General features: G+C 43.2%; 1 pseudogene; it reads left to right on the top strand.

The window, feature by feature from the left end:
* The first annotated feature begins 1,363 nt into the window (after nucleotides 1-1,363).
* Nucleotides 1,364-2,056, top strand: LOC116811256 (ferritin light chain-like; annotated as a pseudogene).
* The last annotated feature ends 16,291 nt before the right edge of the window (nucleotides 2,057-18,347 follow it).

Genomic DNA, 18,347 nt, shown 5'->3' on the forward strand with positions numbered 1-18,347 from the left:
TTGGATACTACTAATGCCATGAAATCAGGAGGGAAGATTAAGTTTAGGAGAGAAATATATAATTGGTCATGAAAATGTGCATTTGAGACCTTAGAAAAGAATTGATATTCCTGAACAGTATCATTTTATTTAATTATAGAAGCAATTCTTCTATTATCCTCAAATTAACTTCTACTACTAAATTTTGCATAGGGTTTCTATTATAAGCCAAATTGTATTCTCATTTCTTTTTCCATGTAAACTGCCAGAGTCAATTTTGTGTATGTGTATCTGTGTGGCATGCACACAGTAAGTGTTGCTAACTCAAACTTTTTGTCAATGAAGTGTTGATGAAGAGAAATGTGTTATAGCAGAGGATCTGGCGGATGGTAAAACTTTCTCAGGAGGTGTGCCAAGAACAGAGTACTTGGTCTGCATAAGAAGAAGACCCCTCTCTATCTGCAAAGGCTATAGTTGTATCAGTAAATGAAGGACTCTGTAAAAGAGCAAAAGCACTGGCCAGGAGTGGTGGCTCGTGCCTGTAATGTCAGCACTTTGGGATGCCAAGGGGGTGGGTCACCTGAGGTCAGGAGTTCGAGACCAGTCTGGCCAACATGGTGAAACCCTGTCTCTACTAGAAATACAAAAACCAGCCGGGCGTGGTGGTGGGCGCCTGTAATCCCAGCTACTCGGGAGGCTGAGGCAGGAGAATCGTTTGAACCTGGGAGGCAGAGGTTGCAGTGAGCCAAGATCACGCACCACTGCATTCCAGCCTGGGCAACAGAGCAAAACTCCGTCTCAAAAAATTAAAAACAAACAAACAAAACAAAAGGAAAAAAGAGCAAAAGCACTGATGCAGAAGCAGGGGCAGCAAACACACCTCAAAATAAAGAAGGGAAAGAGGTAAAGGAATTAAGCAGTTAGGAATCTTATTGCTTCTCAGGTTTAATTCAGGTACTAAACTAACATAGCAAGTTTTCCTTCAGATTACAGTAAACTGAAGTACTGTCAAGGGGGTATTATAAAGAAGCCACATCTGTCCTCTCCAGATAAATTACTAGCATTCCAGCTCCTCTGGAATTGGGAACATCCCTGTATAGTCCCAGAAGTGGCCACTGTTCTCAGGTCCCGGGGTAGGCAAAATAGTGAGACCCCCAAAATGTCCATGCTCGAATCCCTGGAATCTGTGAATATGTATCCTTCCATGGCAACAGGGAATTAAGGCTGCAAGTTGAGGTAAGGTTGCTAATCAGATGACCTTATGATAGGAAAATTATCCTGAATTGCAGCTGGGCGGTCCCGCGGCTCTGTCTCTTGCTTCAACAGTGTTTGGACAGAACAGATCCGGGGACTCTTTCTTCCAGCCTCCGACCACCCTCCTATTTCCTCTCCACTTGCAACCTCCGGGACCATCTTCTTGGCCATCTCCTGCTTCTGGGACCTGCCAGCACCGTTTTTGTGGTTAGCTCCTTCTTGCCGACCAACCATGAGCTCCCAGATTCGTCAGAATTATTCCACTGACGTGGACGCAGCCGTCAACAGCCTGGTCAATTTGTACCTGCAGGCCTCCTACACCTACCTCTCTCTGGGCTTCTATTTCAACCGCGATCATGTGGCTCTGGAAGGCGTGAGCCACTTCTTCCGCGAATTGGCCGAGGAAAAGAGCGAGGGCTACGAGCGTCTCCTGAAGATGCAAAACCAGCGTGGCAGCCGTGCTATCTTCCAGGACATCAAGAAGCCAGCTGAAGATGAGTAGGGTAAAACCCCAGACGCTATGAAAGCCTCCATGGCCCTGGAGAAAAAACTGAATCAGGCTCTTTTGGATCTTCATGCCCTGGGTTCTGCTCGCACGGACCCCCATCTCTGTGACTTCCTGGAGAGTCACTTCCTAGATGAGGAAGTGAGATTCATCAAGAAGATGGGTGACCACCTGACCAACCTCCACAGGCTGGCTGGCCGGGAGGCTGGGCTGGGCGAGTAACTCTTCGAAAGGCTCACTCTCAAGCACGACTAACAGCCTTCTGAGCCCAGCGACTTCTGAAGGACCCCTTGCAAAGTAACAGGGCTTCTGCCTAAGCCTCTCCCTCCAGCCACTAGGCAGCTTTCTTAACTGCCCTAACAAGCCTTGGACCAAATGGAAATAAAGCTTTTTGATGAAAAAAAAAAAAAAAGGAAAATTATGCTGAATTACCTTGTGGACCCAATGTAATTACAAGGGTCCTCCTCAAAAGTGCAAGAAGGAGAGTGTCAGAATGATATCATGTGAAAAAGACTACATTATCCATTATTGACTTTGAAAATGGCCTGAACCAAGGAATGAATGCAGATACCTCTTCTGAAGAGGAAGAGGCAAGAAAATGAATTATCTCTTAGAGCTTCCAGAAAGCAATGCAGCCTTGCCAACACCTTGATTTTAGCCCAGTGAGATCCATTTTGGACTTCTGACCTCAGACCTGTAAGATAATAAATGTGTGTTGTGTTAATCCACCAAATTGATGGCAACTTGTTACAGCAGCTATAGGAAACTAAACAGGCCTTATATGACCTCTTAGTGATATTTTAATTTTTTTTTACTTCATTAGATTTTTATAAGTTGCTCATCATGCATAAAGGAAATGTGGTTTTCTGTTCTTCCTCATCTGAAGTTATAACAGTTATTCTTCCCCAGGTTGTTTTTAATGAAAAATTTTACTTTGCAACTTGCTTTCTTCACTTACTATTCCACAGACATTTTCCAGGTCAATTCACAAGGATATAACTGAATATAAAAGTGAAAATACTTATTCTTTTTAGCAAAGAAATACAAAGAAGAAAATATACAGAGAAGTCTGAAGTTGAACGCAGAAACAAAGGGAAAACAAAAAACAAAACCAAATAATTGGCCCATGACTCCACAGCCCACATAAACTCTGTTGGCAATTTTTAAATATCAGTAATACATGTTACTGGGCAGAAAATCCATACTGTACATATTGATACAAAATTTTAAGTGGAAGCTTTCCTCTTTTCCTTCCTCCACATTCCTCTCTCCAAAGGTAACTGTTCAAAGTTACTTATGTTTCCTTCTAGAATTCTTACACACACACACACACACACACACACACACACACAGATGTGCTATGGTTTGAACGTTTGTCTCTCCAAAGCTCATGTTGAAATTTTATTGCCATTGTAATGATATTAAGAGATGGGTTCTTTAAGAAGTGATTAGGCCATGAGGGCTCTACCTTCATGGGTGGGATTGATGTCATTATAAAGATTCAGTTCAGGCTGCGCTCAGTGGCTCATACCTGTAATCTCATCACTTTGGGAGGCCGAGGCAGGTGGATCACTTGAGGTCAGGAGTTCGAGAACAGACTGGACAACATGGTAAAACTCCGTCTCTACTAAAAATACAAAAATTAGCCAGGCGTCCTGGCACATGGCCTTACCATGGACATTTTTATTACTTTAGTTATCAAGAAATTATCTCACTTCCAAAAATGATCTAAGATCAATGATTCCTTTTTTTCTAGCTTTGTTTTTAGATGGCTTTTTAAATAGTTAACACTTTAACTAACTTGAATACATTTTGGATGTAATAAATATATTGTTGTAAATTTATTTTTCTCCATATTCGTATCTATTTTCCTTAATATATTTATTAGTGATTCATGTTTATTAATGTCTGATTTGCCATATATTGATATATCTTAAAATGTTTTTAGAGCACTTTTTGTACCTATTCAACTTCATCATTCTATTTTCTCTGCTTAGGATAGTACCAAAAAATCATGAGGATTTTTTAAAAGTTTGGCAGAGTAAATCTTTTCTTTTTTCTTTTTCTTTTTTTTTTTTTTTTGAGATGGGGTCTCACTCTGTCACCCAGTCTGGAGTGCAGTGGCGTGATCTCAGCTCACTGCAAGCTCCACCTCCCGGGTTCACGCCATTCTCCTGCTTCAGCCTCCCGAGTAGCTGAGACTACAGGCGCCCGCCACCACGCCCGGCTAATTTTTTGTATTTTTTAGTAGAGACGGGGTTTCACTGTGTTAGCCAGGATGATCTCGATCTCCTGACCTCATGATATGCTCGCCTCAGCCTCCCAAAGTGCTGGGATTACAGGTGTGAGCCACCGTGCCCGGCCTTGGCAGAGTAAATCTTACACTATCTTTTCTAAATATATAGCTTGGAATTATATTTTTTCATAAAAAGTTTACTACAGATACTCAAGTTCTGTTAAATACTTGAGAATTTAATTGGTAATGTATTGAATCTATAAATTAACTTGTGAAATATCTCTTTATCGTATTGTCTTCCCAAAGAAGAGCACGTGTGTTACTTCTTGAGTTTAGAGTTATTTCTGCTCTTACAGTTGCTGAATCCTCCTTTACAAGTCATAGATGTCTCTCATTAGATTAGTACCTAAATAGGTAATGTTTTCATTTTATTATTATTATTGAGACATGGTCTTGCTCTGTCACCCAGGCTGCAGTGCAGTGGTGCAATCTCAGCTTACTGCAACCTCCCCCTCCCCAGCTCAAGAGATCCTCCCACCTCAGCCTCCTGAGTAGCTGGGACCACAGGTGTATGCCACCATGCCTGGCTAATTTTTTGTATTTTTGGTAGAGATGAGGTTTCACCATGTTGCCCAGGCTGGTCTCAGACTCCTGAGCTCAAGTGATCCATCCGCCTCAGCCTCCCAAAGTGTTGGGATCACAGGCATGAGCCACCATACCCGGCCTAATGTTTTTATTATCTCCTACATTTCTAAAGCATAATGGGTCCAGAATTTGCTTTGACCATATCATCACCTAATGTTTTATTTTTTACACAGCACCTTCCCAACCATTGTCTCATTTGAGACAACCCTGTGAGACAAGTTAAGCTCCAGGCATGTGACTTCAGAGATAAAAACATGTAAAAAGTTAGCCCAAGGTCACTCGGCCAATGACTGCTGGAAATGAGTTTCAAGTCCGTAACTTAGAACCCTTTCCACTTCCTTTAGTGGGTTGCACAAGAAAACATTGATTTGCAGTTCTCGAATAATCAGTGATGTTGAGCTTTTTTTCATATGTTTGTTGGCCACATATTGGTGATTATTAAAAAGTCAAGAAACAACAGATGCTGGCGAGGCTGTGGAGAAATAGAAACACTTTTAAACTGTTGGTGGGACTGTGTAAATTCCCACCAACAGTTTAAAAGACTGTGGAAGACAGTGTGGCGATTCCTCAAAGACCTAGAACTAGAAATACCATTTGACCCAGCAATTCCATTACTGGGTACATACCCAAAGGAATATAAATTATTCTATTATAAAGATACATGCATGCGTATTTCACTGCAGCCCTATTCACAATAGCAAAGACAAGGAATCAACCCAAATGCCCATCAATAAATAGACTGGGTAAAGAAAATGTGGTACATACGCACCATGGAATACTATGCAGCCATAAAAAGGAACAAGATCACGTCCTTTGCAGGGACATGGATGGAGCTGGAAGCCGTTATCCTCAGCAAACTAACGCAGAAACAGAAAACCAAATACTGCATGTTCTCACTCATAAGTGGGAGTTGAACAATGAAAACACATGGACACAGGGAAGGGAACAACATACACTGACGCCTGTCAGGGCTAGGGGGTGTGTGTGGGGAGGGAAAGCATCAGGAAAAAATAGCTAATGCATGCTAGGCTTAATATCTAGGTGATGGGTTGATAGGTACAGAAACCACCGTGGCACATGTTTACCTACGTAACAAACCTGCACATCCTGCACTCATATTATGGAACTTAAAATAAAATAAAATGTTTTAAAAAAAGAAAACATTGAAATGTCGTTTTTTCTTTGTTATTATATTTTCTTACTATCATTTCCTTCAGATCAATAAAAGTTCATAGTCACATGATACAGGAGGAAGCCCAAAATCCTGGCATAGGTTATTTATTACTCTTGTGCTAATGAACAAGGCTTAAACTTTTTGAGCTTTAGTTTTCGTTTTTCTTTTTTTTGAGATGGAGTTTCACTCTTGTTTCCCAGGCTGGAGTGCAGTGGTGTGATCTTGGCTCACTGCAACCTCTCCCTCCCGGGTTCAAGTGATTCTCCTGCCTTAGCCTCCCAAGTAGCTAGGATTACAGGCATGTGCCACACTCAGCTAATTTTGTATTTTTAGTAGGGATGGGGTTCCACTATGTTGGCCAGACTGGCCTCGAACTCCTGATCTCAGGTGATCGACCCACCTTGGCCTCCCAAATTGCTGGGATTACAGGCGTGAGCCACCACGCCAGGCCTGAGCTTTAGTTTTCTTATCTGCAAAACCAGAATACCACCTGTCATGTCTACTTTGCAAAGTTTCAAAGATAAAATGACATCAGGTATATGGAAATCCCCAAAAAATGTTGCTGAGAAAAGTCGCCAAATTTCTCTTAATCTTTTTTTTTTCTTTTTTTAATACAGACGGGGGTCTCACTATGTTACCCAAGCTGGCCTTGAATTCCTAGTGGTCCTCCAGCCTCAGTCTCCCAAGTAGCTGGGACTACAGATGTGCACCACCAGCTACTTGGTCTTTTTCTTTTTTTTGAGACGGTTTCTCGCTCTGTCTCCCAGGCTGGAGTGTGCAGTGGCATCATCTCGGCTCACTGCAAGCTCCGCCTCCCGGGTTCACGCCATTCTCCTGCCTCAGCCTGCCCAGTAGCTGGGCCTACAGGCGCCCGCCACTACACCAGGCTAATTTTTTGTATTTTTAGTAGAGACGGGGTTTCACCATGTTAGCCAGGATGGTCTCGATCTCCTGACCTCGTGATCCGCCCTCCTTGGCCTCCCAAAGTGCTGGGATTATAGGCATGAGCCACCGCACCCGGTCTAGTCTATTTTTTAATGTAGAAAATGAGGAGTTATCTCCAAGGGTTCTTCCAACACAATTAGTCTATCAAGGCTGCTAATTAGGGGAGCTATTCTCATTTAATTTAAAAATACAATATTCTTACTTGGTAATTGCAATTTCCACCTCTTACTGAGGGTGGCAGTGCTGGTCTCTACAGCGATCAGGATTATTGGAGTTACAACAACCTTATTATTTGTTACATTTTACAAAACCCTTATTACCGTTCTTAAATATTTTTGTGTGGTATGTGTATATTTTTTAAGTATAAATGAAATGAAACTTTGTTTTTTATTAGAGTGTGGTACTATTCTTTTTTTTTTTTTTCCAGACGGAGTCTTAAGGCGACGCCCAGGCTGGAGTGCAATGGCAGGATCTCGGCTCACTACAACCTCCGCCTCCTGGGTTCAAGCGATTCTCCTGCCTCAGGCTCCCGAGTAGCTGGGATTACAGGCACGCGCCATAATGCCTGGCTCATTTGTTTTGCATTTTTAGTAGAGATGGGGTTTCACCATGTTGGCCAGGCTGGTCTCTAACTCCTGACCTCAGGTTGTCCGCGCGTCTCGGCCTCCCAAAGTGCTGGGATTACAGACGTGAGCCACGGCGCCTGGCCGACATATCTTTTAAAAAAAAGAATAGGCTGGGCGCGGTGGCTCACTCCTGTAATCCCAGCACTTTGAGGGGCCGAGACGCGCGGATCACGAGGTCAGGAGATCGAGACCATCCTGGCTAACATGGTGAAACCCCCTCTCTACTAAAAATACAAAAAAATTAGCCGGGCGTAGTGGCAGGCGCCTGTAGTCCCAGCTACTCAGGAGGCTGAGGCAGGAGAATGGCGTGAACCCGGGAGGTGGAGCTTGCAGTGAGCCGAGATCGCGCCAGTGCACTCCAGCCTGGGCGACTGAGCAAGACTCCGTCTCAAAAAAAAAAAAAAAAAAAAAAAAAAAAAAGGCATGTCATTGGGGTGGCAATGGTACTGAGGTTAGAATTTCAATCAGGTGATTTGTGCAACTCCAGTTCTTTGTATTTATTTGCTATGTTATGACATTTTTGTTGGCTACCATCACTGCATCCACATTAGTTCTTTAAGTAGGTTAGAGGTCATCCTGAACCTCCCCACCTTGATTACTTATGTGAATGACAGTGTCGACCATTGAAAGCAGAGAAGAGTTCATAGGAAGGTATTGAGGCACTCTGATCTAACTACTAAACATTGGATTCTGTATACTTTATTAAGTAGAGTTTGCCTTTGGGTAAAAACTGTAAAGGTCGTATCATTTTTCCTCTAGCTCCTGACTTTTCTCCTGCAGCCTCTGCTTGACCTTTTGCCCAGTTCTCTCGTATTAGGGAGAACGAGATCTGAGAGGCAGCATGTAGAGAAAAGGGCACTGCTTTGGCATTAGAAAACCTATGTTGTCATCTTTACTCTGCCACTCTGGTTTTGATTCACTCCAACTTAATCATTTAAACTTTGAGCCTTGGTTTCCTCATTTATAAATTGGGGTCAATGATGGTTAATTGAAGGTTGCTGAAAGACATATACAGGAAAGTATTTATATAATTTATACATTTAGATTATTCATTTATTGAGATTTAAGCATAATATTTAATGTGTTGCTCCTTACAGCAGTTTGTAAGTAACTCCAGCGCCCTTGCACATGCTGCTGGTTGTGCTGGAACGACTTCTGTCCTTTACCTTTAGGATTCTGACTCTAAAAGACTGGTTAGAGTTTCCTCCTTAGTGATTCCCATAGCGCTTATGCTTCCTTCTGTTTGGTCTTTACCACATGTTACAATTCCTATTTACCTGTTTACATCTCCCTCTAGAGCAACTGGAGTCTTCAAGAGCAGAAACTAGCCTGGCGTGGTGGCTCGTGCCTGTAATCTTAGCACTTCGAGAGGCCTAGGTGGAAGGATTGCTTGAGCCCAAGAGTTTGAGACCAGCTTGGGCAACATAGTAAGACCCCCGTCTCTACAAAAATACAAAAATTAGCTGGGTCTGGTGGCTCATGCCTGTAGGCCCAGCTACACAAGGGGCTAAAGTGGAAGGATTGCTTGAGCCTAGGAGGTCTGCATTGAGCCACGATCATGCCATTGCACTCCAGTCTGGGTGACAGAGTGAGACCCTGTCTCCAAAAGCAAAAAACAAAAAAGAGCCAGAACATGCATCTTAATAGGTTTAGATAAAATACAGGAAGTCCAATAGATATCGAATACAGAAGGAAGTTAGGGGGAAAGGATGGAGAAAGTAAGTCCAGGTAAAATGATAATACAAGGCTGACTATGAAATGTGCTGTGGGAGTTAAAATAGAAACAGGTCATATTTGCTTGGGGAATCTACTTCATAGAAGAAGTGGAGGCCAGGAGTGGTGGCTCACGCCTGTAATCATAGCACTTTGGGAGGTTGAGGCGGGCAGATCACCTGAGGTCAGGAGTTCAAGATCAGCCTGACCAACATGGTGAAACCCCTTCGCTACTAAAAATACAAAAAAATTAGCCAAGCGTGGTGGTGCATGCCTGTAGTCCCAGCTACTCTTCAGGAGGCTGAGACAGGAGAATTGCTTGAACCGGGAGGCAGAAGTTGCAGTGAGCTGAGATTGTGCCACTGCACTCCATCCTGGGCAACAGAGTGAGACTCCATCTCAAAACATACATACATACATACATACATACATACATACATACATACATACATAAATAAATAAATGGAAGTGGAGATAGGCCTTGAAGAATGAGAATAGTTTGATAGGCAGAAATTGGAAAGGCAGCATCCCAGATGGAGGGAACAACACAGTAAAAGGCACAGAATAGGGAAAGAGCAGGATGTCTTTGGAAAATGGAAACCACTCTTAATGGCAGTGGGTAAAGTACAGATGGGGAAGTTGTGGGAGATGAGGCTGGAAAAGTAAACAGGAGCTTACTCTGAATTCAGAAATGAGGAAGTTTAAACAGTTCACAAGCTGCTTGGCCTATGTGGACTTCTCCTAAATGCTCAGAGAGAGCTCCTCTCCTGTTTCTCCTAATACAGTCAGGCTACGGCCTCCTTTCCCCCATCAGTAACTTGCTTGCATCAGGAGCCTTTCCTGGAAGGAGAGTAAACCTCTGCACATGACTTACTTTTATTACCTCTTCCTCCTACCATCAGTTTACACTTATTGGGTCTTCTGACTTTGTAACCCTGATTTCTTAAATAATCAAGATCAAACAAAGAGGCATGGGCCTGATCTGAATTTTATTAAAAAGTAGTTACAATATCTTTCACATGATCCACACATGACAAATTAAAGGAACAGATAAGGTGTAACATAATGAATTGACAACCAAGTCATTTAGATAATAACATGGTAGGGTGGGATGGGGCAGGGAATGGCAAATTTACAGAAAAGGACAGAAAAGCACTGTGATGTAGCAGGATCAGTCCCATTTTTCTGGCAGGCCCTGAGGACCTTTAATAACCTCGTGTCTCTGGCCTTACTCAAGCCTGACCAAAGCGCATCTTCTGGATTCTGAAGTGGTCTTGCTCTCTTAGTCTTGGACCAGTGCTCGCTGTCATGCTCACACCTTGCCGTGACCTCTGCTGTGTTGGTCTGATCTATAACCGTGTAGCTGTGTTGCTTTCCTGATGTGCACAGCAGTTTTCTCATTCCAGGGGGTACAGCTTTGCCCTGAGTTACTTGTCAGGCTAGCTTTCCACTATGGGCCATGTTATGCCTAGCAATTTCAGCTATGATACCATATTGGAACTCCTGGAATAATAGTATTGATCCAGAGCAAGCCCTTTAAATTCTGTAGTTTTGACTGCTGACAACCTTGAAAGCCATTCTTATAGACAAATTAGTGCCTCTATCCCCTGGACCCATTTCTTCTAGCTCTTTACCATTAGCTACTGCCACTACCATCTCTGCTGGTCCAAAGATGAGCATTCAAGACTGCCGAGACCAGGTCGGTCATGGAGACCCTAACCCAGCAGCGCTAGAGGAATGAAAGACACACACACACAGAAATATAGCATGTGGACTGGGAAATCAGGGGTCTTATAGCCTTCAGAGGTGAGAGCCTCGAACAGAGATTTACCCACATATTTATCGACAGCAAGCCAGTGATAAGCATTGTTTCTATAGATTATAGATTAACTAAAAGTATTCCTTATGGGAAACAAAGGGATGGGCCGAAATAAAGGGATGGGCGCTTGCTAGTTACCTGCAGCAGGAACATGCCCTTAAGGCACAGATCACTCATGCTATTGTTTGTGGCTTAAGAATATTTTAAGTGGTTTTCTGTCCTGGGTGGGCCAGGTGTTCCTTGCCCTTATGCTGGTAAACCCACAACCTTCAGCGTAGGCATCATGGCCATCATGAGCCTGTCACAGTGCTGCAGAGATTTTGTTTGTGGCCAGTTTTGGGGCCAGTTTATGGCCAGATTTGGGGGGGGGCCTGTTCCCAACACAAGACCTGAAAAGAAGGTGTGATAGGTTGCATTATTGGCCCTAATTCTTCAGCCCTACCTTCATGCAGACACTGCCATGGTCTCATCATGGATGAAGAGTGCTTCCTTGCCCCTTGTCTTTGGGCCTAGCCATGTAACTTGCTTTAGAGAATGATACCTGAATGGAGTGTCAGTGTGACAATTTTGAGCCTAGGCCTTTTTTTTTTTTTTTTGAGATGGAGTCTCGCTCTGTTGCCCAGGCTGGAGCACAGTGGCGCGATCTCGGCTCACTGCAAGCTCCGCCTCCAGGGTTCACATCATTCTCGCTGGGACTACAGGTGCCCGCCACCACACCCAGCTAATTTTTTGTATGGTTTAGTAGAGATGGGGTCTCACCGTGTTAGCCAGGATGGTCTCGATCTCCTGACCTCATGATCCACTCGCCTTGGCCTCCCAAAGTGCTGAGATTACAGGCGTGAGCCACTGTGCCCGGCCAAGCCTAGGCCTTAATAGGCTTACATGTTTCCACTTGTTCTCTTGCACTTTTGCCATCGCCATGAGAAGAACATAACCCAAAACAAGCTATCTCACTGGTCCAAAGAAGAAAACACTCATAGAGCAAGCCACTCTACCCAATATGCAACCCACAGTGAGAAAAAGGGCCATCATAGCTAGCACAGCCTGAAGCAGCAATACCCAGCTGAGCCCAGCCTATATCTGCAGAACTCCAATCAAACAGCAGATGTATAAAATCTTCTAGCTCCCCCCATCTGTCCCATGTCACCACTTCTCACTAGGTCAGGGGTGGCTACTTGACTAAAGGTAGTAGGCACATGAGTTGAGCCAGTCAGATCTTCTTGAGGGTTTGTATTTGGAAACATTATAATCAATAAAGGATGGAGTCTTCTAGACTTGGAGACTGAGGTGTCATTTGGAACCCTGTACAGCCTGATGAGTAAATAGAGAAAGCCAATCTTCAGAGTGAAGTAGGAAAACAGAATGGATGCTGAAAAAGTTTCAAAAGAGTCCCAGAGGGAATGAAGAATAGAAATTGTGGAGAGTAGACTCAGTCCTCAGGGGCTTCCCAGCACCTGCAAACATGAAGCCTGGCAGAGCTGCTGGTCTTGTGTCTAAAAAGTTCTCTGTTCTAGGCCAGGCGCAGTGGCTCATGCCTGTAATCCCAGCACTTTGGGAGGCCGAGGCGGGTGGATCACCCTAGGTCAGGAGTTCAAGACCATCCAGCCTGATCAACATGATGAAACCCCTTCCCTACTAAAAATACAAAAATTAGCCAGGCGTGGTGGTGCATGCCTGTAATCCCAGCTACTTGGAATTCTGAGGCAGGAGAATCGCTTGAACCTGGGAGGCAGAGCTTGCAGTGAGCCGAGATCGCGTCATTGCACTCCAGCCTGGGCAACAAGAGCAAAACTCAGTCTTAAAAAAAAAAAAAAAAAAAAGATTCTCTGTTTTACTATCAAAACCATCTCTTACTTCCCACTCAGCACATACCTCTGTGCTCATGTGCATGCAATCACACACGTACACACACACAGAGTTTGGTTTTTAACTAACTTACATGAATATTTTTTCCCTTGCAACTGAAGAATTGACTAAGATACTTTCCATAATGGAAGAAGAGAAAAGATGGGCAACCAGGTATGTAATTGATATTCCCTCACATAGTGGAAAATGGAACTCACTGTGCACATGGGACATGTGCCACTTAGCTTTTCCTGACTGGGTGTATACCCAAAAGAATATAAATCATTGTATTATAAAGATACATGCAAGAGTATTTTCATTGCAGCCCTATTCACAATAGCAAAGACATGGAATCAACCCAAATGCCAATCAATAATAGACTGGATAAAGAAAATGTGGTATATATATATATACCATGGAATACTATGCAGCCATAAAAATGAATGAGATCATGTCCTTTGCAGGGACATGGATGGAGCTGGAGGTCATTATTCTCATGCAGGAACTAATGCAGGAACAGAAAACCAAACACTGCATGATCTCATTTATAAGTGGGAGCTGAACAATGAGAACACATAGACACAGGGAGGGAAACAACACACACTGGGGCCTTTTGGTCGGGGAGGTGACGGGAAGGAGAGCATCAGGAAAAATAGCTAATGCATGCTGGGTTTAACACCTAGATGATGGGTTAATATGTTTACCTATGTAACAAACCTGCACATCCTGCACACATGTACCCCGGAACTTAAAATACAAACAAAAAAAATTTTGAAATTTAGGGGCCTAGCACAACAGAATATTTTATTTAGATCACAATTTTGTGGATTGTCTTGTGATAGACGGGATATTTGTGATGTTTGTGATGGCTCTTCTAGTCTAGGCTAGCTGAGCTGAGACTCCATGTTCTAGAATGGCCTCACTCACATGTCTGGTGATTGTCAAGCTGGTTTTTCTAGTAGGGCCTCAGTGGCAATGACTTGTCTCTGCTCCATGGGGTCTCTCATTCTCCAACAGGCTAGCCCAAGCTTCTTCACATGGTGGTTTGAGGATTCCCAAAAGATCTACAAAGGAGCCTTAGCTCTACTGAAGAAGCTCATTTTAACTCTCTGCTCATGTCATATTTACTACTGCCCCCTTAGCCAAAGCGAGTCACCTGGTCAAGCGTAGACTCAGAGTGGATGGGGACTAAGCAAGGACTTGGATACAGGGAGGAGTGAGCACATTGGGAGCCATTACTGTGACAATATAATGTACAGGGAGGGGAAAAATACTGCTAAAGAATGTCCCGCGAGTAAAGGCCAAAGGCCAAGGTAATGGTGTTTTTACAGGAGTGGGTCTATGAAAACCTCCAGTTTGTTATAAAGTGGCCTTACATATCTTTGGAAGTGTATAAGATTTTAACTTGGGGACTCATGATTCTACAGCCATAAAAACACTAGTCTAAATAGTTATAAAACATACAGTAATTACCTACAGGCTTTCCACTCTCATTGGAATACATAATCTTCCTTTCCTCCTTTAGAAAAATATAATTTCAGTAGAATTAACAGGAGAAATATCAAGAGAATGAAAATAAACTCTTTCCTGAATACAATCCACTTAACAAGCTCTCTTAGACTTGATAGCAGAGAAGGATCCCAAATAATAAAACATAGCTATGGAGTGAAAAACTATTTTGCTGCAAAACACTTCACCAGGGGATGCCACAGAAAGCACAAAACCCTTCCATGAAATGGGGCTTGTTCCTTTAAACTTTGGAACCACATATCTGTGAATCATAAGTTAAAAGTGTTCACTCTGTTCCCTATTCCTGAACACATATGCCAGTCTGAGTGCCCATATCAGTGTGAAATTGGCAGACTGGAGATCTCCAATGGTCAAAGCAATATGAGCTCTGTCTCCTGTAGAATATGCAAGTCCCAAAGTATCTAACATAGGCACTACATCAAAGCAAGTCATCTTCAAAGCAAGAGACATCACCCCATTTAGGAGAAGAGAGAGTCATGAGAGGAGAATTATACAAACATATGGTTTCCCCATTGCACAAATACAAATTTACAAACAGAAGTTATTTCCTCTTTAACCAGGTTCCTCTTGCTATGTTGCCTAACTTCAAACCAACAGTTGTGAGATCATCATTTCCAGGCAGTCAGACACAAAATACGAAAGAGAAAAGTTCCATTTGTGTACTGTAATGTCTTTAACCAGCAATTAGGGGAAGGGATATGCAGGAGTGGGCGTAGAGAAGTTAAGGTACATTTGAAAATGTAAATAGAAAATGTACTTGATATTGTCCTGAATTGCACAGATTTGGGGGTCAACTGTTTTTAAAAGAAGAAAAAAATTATTCTACTTAAGTCAGTGATTTCATGTTGTGCCAATAGCTTACAAAATACTTAAAATAGCCTTAGCTTTTAAAAATTAGTAAATTAGGCCGGGCACGGTGGCTCACGCCTGTAATCCCAGCAGTTTGGGAGGCCGAGGCAGGCGGATCACCTGAGGTCGGGAGTTCAAGACCAGCCTGGCCAACATGGAGAAACCCTATCTTTACTAAAAAATACAAAATTAGCCAGGCATGGTGGTGTATGCCTGTAATCCCAGCTACTCGGGAGGCTGAGGCAGGAGATCACTTGAACCCGGGAGGCAGAGGTTGCAGTGAGCCAAGATCATGCCACTGCACTCCAGCCTGGGCAAAAAGAACGAAACTCTGTCTCAAAAAAAACACCTGTAATCCCAGCACTTTGGGAAGCTCAGGCAAGCGGATCACCTGAGGTCAGGAGTTCGAGACCAGCCTGGCCAACATGGCGAAACCCCCGTCTCTACTAAAAATACAAAAGTTAGCTGGGTGTGGTGGCTACGCCACTAATCCCAGCTACTCGGGAGGCTGAGGCACGAGAATCAGTTGAACCCAGGAGGTAGAGGTTGCAATGAGCTGAGATCACACCACTGCACTCCAGCCTGGGCAACAGAGCAAGACTCCATCTCAAAAATAATAATAATGATAAAATAAAAATTAGTAAACTAATATGATTGCTTAAATATAACTTAAAAATTTCTAATAAAATCTATTTTATCATAAGCAAGGAAATATACCAATGCACACGATGTGGCCAACAGTAAGAGAGGTCAAGAGCAGGGAATGGAAGTGGCAATGGCAGGGAAAGAGTGATGATATCTAAACCAAGGCAATGAACACCCAGTAACGTGCAGTCAGCTGAAGAGGATAAGTAGGCAACAGAACCATCCAAATCTGTTGAAATTATCTCTATGGTTTTTTTTGTTTTTGTTTTCGTTTGAGACAGAGTTTTGCTCTTGTTGCCCAGGCTGGAATGCAATGGCGTGATCCCAGCTCACCTCAACATCCGCCTCCCTGGTTCAAGCGAGTCTCCTGCCTCAGCCTCCCGAGTAGCTGGGATTACAGGCATGCACCACCATGTCAAGCTAGTTTTGTATTTTCAGTAGAGACAGAGTTTCTCCATGTTGGTCAGGCTGGTCTTGAACTCCCAACCACAGGTGATCCACCTGCCTTGGCCTCCCAAAGTGCTGGGATTACAGGTGTGAGCCACTGCACCCAGCCTATGGTGTTTTTAAATACATTTTATTTTTTAGGGCAGTTTAAAGTTCACAGCAAAATTGAGTGGAAAGTACAGAGATTTCTTGTGTACCCTCTGTCCCTGCACATGCATAGCCTCCTCTATTACGATTTTTTTTTTTTTGGAGACAGTGTCTTGCTCTGTCACCCAGGCTGGAGTAGAGTGCAGTGGCACAATCTCAGCTCACTGCAACCTCCACCTCCTAGGTTCAAGCAATTATCCTGCCTCAGCCTCCCAAGTAGCTGGGATTACAGGCACGCACCACCATGGCTGGCTAATTTTTGTATTTTTAGTAGAGACAGGGTTTTGCCATGTTGGCCAGGCTGGTCTTGAACTCCTGACCCCTGGTGATCTGCCTGCTTCGGCCTCCCAAAGTGCTAGAATTACAGGTCTGAGCCACCGCGCCCAGCCAGACTCCCCTATTATCAACATCCTCCATCAGAGTGGTACATTCGTTGCTATCGATGAACCTATAAGGATACATCATTATCACCCAAAGTGCATAGTTTACGTTAGGGTTTGGACAAATGTATAAAGACATATATCCACTATGATAGAATCACACAGAATAGTTTCACTGTCCTAAAAATCTTTTGTGCTCTGCCTATTTACTCCTCTCCACCAACTCCTAGCAACCACTGATCTTTTTACTGTCTCCACAGGTTTGCCTTTTCCAGAATGTCACATAGTTGGAATCATGCAATGTGTAGCCTTTTCAAATTGGCTTCTTTCGCTCAATAATACGCATTTAAGCTGCAGTGAGCCGAGACCGCGCCTCTGCACTCCAGCCTGGGTGACAGAGTGAGACTCCTTCTCAAAAAAAAAAAAAAAAAGGCCATGTCTTTTCATGGCTTGATAGTTAATATATTTTTAGCATTGAATAACATTCCATTGTCTGTGTGTACCAGTTTGTTTATCCATTCACCCAGTAAAGGACATCTTAGTTGCTTCCAAGTTTTGAAATTTATGAATAAAGGTGCTTATAAACATCATGTGCTGGTTTGTGTGTGAACACAAATTTTAAACTCATTTAGGTAAATACCAAGGAGTGTAATTGCTAGATCATATGTAAGAGGATTTTTTTATTTTGTAATAAACTGCCAAACTGTCTTCCAAAATAGCTGTAACATTTTGCAACCCCACCAGCTATGAATGAGAGTTCTTATTGCTCCACATCCTTTCCAGCATTTGATGTTTCTCTACAGTGCTTAATCCCTCAGTCTCTACCATAGACAGAGTGATGACAGAGATGAAAACTTGGGTTTTGTATACAGTGGTGAGGAATGGAGCTCTGGGAAAATAAAGTATAGAAAGCATGATAGAAAAACTCCCTGAAAAAGGCTGCAGATTTTATCAATGACGGCTCAATTATTTACACATATAGTGTTTATATGTTTACAGTAACTTGGGGGGAAATAGTACTGTTGATTGATTATAGGTTGGCTTATACTCTGAGTTCTTTTTTCATGAATAATAGTAAATTTATAAAACACATGTGCATCTCACACTGGGTGAACAATATCATGCATTAGAATGACCTTGGACAACTTACCCTGATTCTTGCCCTCATTTTCTTCATCTCTAGTAAGCGCTATGCAATCCTGAAAGTTCTTTTCAATCCTTTAATTAATAAAAATTAAGTCTAGGCCGGGCATGGTGGCTCACGCCTGTAATCCCAGCACTTTGGGAAGCCGAGGCGGGTGGATCACAAGGTCAGAAGTTCGAGACCAGCCTGATCAACATGGTGAAACCCCGTCTCTACTAAAAATACAAAAATTAGCCAGGCATGGTGGCATGAGCCTGTAGTCCCAGCTACTTGGGAAGATGAGGCAGGAGAATCGCTTCAACCAGGGAGGCGGAATAAAAAATCTATATATGTCTTCACAAAGATATATCCCCAGGGCCGGGCACAGTGGCTTACGCCTGTAATCCCAGCACTTTGGGAGGCCGAGACAGGCAGATCACAAGGTCAGGAGATCGAGACCATCCTGGCTAACACGTGAAACCCCG

Source organism: Hylobates moloch, unplaced genomic scaffold (genome assembly GCF_009828535.3).
Source record: "Hylobates moloch isolate HMO894 unplaced genomic scaffold, HMol_V3 SCAFFOLD_7, whole genome shotgun sequence".
NCBI lineage: Eukaryota > Metazoa > Chordata > Mammalia > Primates > Hylobatidae > Hylobates > Hylobates moloch.